The sequence below is a fragment of the Theropithecus gelada genome, chromosome 15 (assembly GCF_003255815.1).
Source record: "Theropithecus gelada isolate Dixy chromosome 15, Tgel_1.0, whole genome shotgun sequence".
Lineage (NCBI taxonomy): Eukaryota > Metazoa > Chordata > Mammalia > Primates > Cercopithecidae > Theropithecus > Theropithecus gelada.
In genome coordinates, this window is record NC_037683.1 from 13,328,377 (window position 1) to 13,331,785 (window position 3,409).

Genomic DNA, 3,409 nt, shown 5'->3' on the forward strand with positions numbered 1-3,409 from the left:
CCGGGACGCCCGCCGCCCCCCGCGCCAGCCTGCGCACTGCCCTCCTCGGCCGCCGCCGCCGCCGCCTCGGCCGGGCGGGATCCGAGCCCCGGCGGCCCCGGGGGAGGCAGCGGCGGCGGCGGGCGGCGGCGGAGGAGGAGGCCTGCGGGCGGGCCGCGGGGAGCGAGGGGGGCGGAGGAGGAAAGTTTGGGAGCAGGCGGGCAGAGGCGGCTGGGACGCGGAGCCCGGAGGAGGGCCCTGGCGGGCCGCGCGCTGGGCGGACAGCGGATGGATAGGGCGGGAGAAGTCGCCGCCGCCGCCGCCGCCGCCGGAGCCGCGCACCCAGCCAGCAGCCGCCGCGGACCGGGCTGGAAGGCCGCTGGGCCGAGGGATTGACAGGCTGCCAGTGCCACTCACTCACTGCGGCCCGGCGCCGGGGGGAGGGGCGGGGGCCGGCGAGGGCGGGGGAGCGCTCCTCAGACCCCGCCCCCAGGGCGGCGCGCGCGCTCATTGGGTCCTGCGCCTCCCGCCGCCGCCGCCGGCACCGCCCCCGGGTCCCGGACCGTTCCCTCTGGCCTCTGATGCTCCGCTCCTCGGAGTGCGCCGCTGGATCGTTGCTCTAGTCTTGTCACGTCCGAACCCCCCGGGATAGACCGGGCTGGCCCACAAACGCTGTGCCCGCACCCCGACTCCTGCTCCATGCTTTTGACAGTCATGGGAGCGGGGGGTTGTATATGGGACAGGGGGCAACTCGCTCCAAAGCCAACCGTGTGCTCCCCCGCCGCACCCGTGAGCTTCACGCCTCGGACAGCGCCTGGTGCACTTTCCCGCTCTTCCTGTCAGGAGGTGGTGCCCTCTGGGTACCAGGCCGCTCGTCCCGGGCCAATCGCAAAGCGCTTAGAGCCGAATGGGGCGGGACAGAGGCAAGCAAGGGTTGTCCCAATTGGAGCTTTCGAAAGGTCCTGGGCAGAGGCGGGGAAGCGGCGAGTGGGGGCCTAGCCCCGCCTGCGGTCGCCACGGTAACCGAGAGGGCGCAGCTCAGCATTGGCGCCAGCACCGGGGCCTTGCGCTGTCCCGCAATGGGTGACCAGTTGAGGTGGGATCCTGTGATCTATCATGTGCTTGAAGTCTGAGCTGAGTGGACCTGAGTGCCATAGACTTTCTTTTGCAAGGGGAAATGTGTCAGAGGGAAGCGAGTCTGGGAGGAGGGAAAGTGCCTTCAGTCCAGGACTAATTTCAAGGTTTACAACACTTTACACACTCTGCAACTCCTGATAATCCGGGGACTACTCCTTTGGCAGCATTTGCTATTCGATGCCTCCGGATGTACCGAAGCTGCAAAAACGAGCTCTTCATTACAAAGATACATTTGTTCAGGAAGAGACTGGATTTCACTTGTCAACTTACCCATCACCACGAGTCATTTAATGTTGGTAACGCCAGCCACGATTTTTTGTATCTATAACACCCCTTCTTCCATTGTATTCTATCTACAAATAACTGAAGGCTCACATTATTTTGGAATATGGACCTCCGCCTCTTGTGGAGACTTGAGATTGCTCTTAAGCTGATTTCCCAAATAGGGGCTTAACTGTGTATTTCCCATTTTAGATTCATGAAGCTCACACTAGATGAGTCCTTTGGTTCGGTGGTTCGGAAAAGTCTCCTTGTTCCTTCCCCAAACTCAGTATGCTGTCTTACCTGAAACCAAAAATAGGGGTATGAGGATATGAAAAATGGCTCTTACTCTGCAGGGTTTAATGTAGGACAAGCAGTTCTTTAAATGCCAGATGGATTCTTGGAATGAAGCAGGCTACTCGGTTCCAGGTTCTTTCCTTCATATGTTGTGTGTACTTTTAAATACTCCCCACTGCAAAGCTAATAGCTAAGCTTACAGTTAGGCAAGCTAAAATCCTTACAAACTGCACAGCTGCTGAGGAGGGAGTTCCAAAAAATCCACTCTGCTTACTTACCTCCAAAGAAGAACCCCCTTCATGTTCATTAATATTCCCTGCTCTTCTCTCCCCCATTGATATGTCAAGTTTCCAATACTTCTTTCAAGCCCCCATTATGGGTTACTCATAGTCGTCATTGATTGGGTTTTTCCTTTATTCTTAATGTGTCTTTTAAAGCTGTCACCAGATCCTTAGGCATTTTTGCCAAAAGGCACAGGAGCAAGCGGTCAACCTTTCATAATTCTCCAACGCTGAAGATGCAAAACCACAGAATTCTAACTGAAAGATGCCTTAAATTCTAAGATTCCTTCCAGCTCTAAAATGCAATGATCCTGTGACTCGCTATTAGGACTCCTCTCTGCCCTCCTTCTAGACTCATAATCTTGACTAATCAGTCATGAGGATGAGGCTAATTAGCAATGAGGATTTATGGTTATTTCTAGCCCACTCCAAACAATGAGTTATGTAAGTAAAGCAACATATATAAAAATGTAAATAGGTTGGTGGCTCATGCCTGTAATCCCAGCACTTTGGGAGGCCGAGGAGGGCAGATCACAAAGTCAGGAGTGTGAGAGGTCTAGACCACTCCAAACAATGAGTTATGTAAGTAAAGCAACATATATAAAAATGTAAATAGGCCAGTGGCTCATGCCTGTAATCTCAGCACTTTGGGAGGCCGAGGCGGATGGATCACAAGGTCAGGAGTTTGAGACCAGCCTGGCCAACATGGTGAAACCCCATCTCTACTAAAAATACAAAAAAATTATCTGGGCTGGGTGGCAGGTGCCTGTAATCTCAGCTACTCAGGAGGCTGAGGCAGGAGAATCACTTGTACCCAGGAGGCGGAGGTTACGGTGAACCGAGATCGTGCCACTGCCCTCCAGCCTGGGTGACAGAGTGAGACTTAGTCTCAAAAAAAAAAAAAAAAAGTAAGTAAGTAAGTAAAATTAAAGAAACACTTAAGCAAATAAAGGCAATTGGGAACTATGGGCTATGTAAACAAACTAGAACATAAAAACATAAATTAGAATTAAGAAAACAGTTAGGAAAATGCCAGCAATTAGGAATAAAACAACTTGTTAAACGTCTAACACCCGCAGTTATTTTATGGTACACACCTCTAAACCCACGGTCGTTCAGTGATGTGGAAACTTGATACCATAATTCTGCCTTAAGTGATTGAATTAGACTGACCTGCTTGGGAGGCTTCTCTTTTTGTTGTTATCAGTATGAGTTGCAGTAGAAGGCTGAGGACCCTAGCAAGGATTCCTTCACAGGCTCATTGACAACTGCCGTTGATTTAAAGCATAACTTTCTTTAGATTGGTTTCCAAGCCTCAATATAACTGTCAACTAATTGCAGATGCTCCGAGATTCTCTTGTGCTTGTGCCAGTGTCTCATGTAGAATATTGCCTGACCTCTGCTCAACAATCTGACTCACAAGGTTGATGCCTTCACAGATGATAGAATAGAAG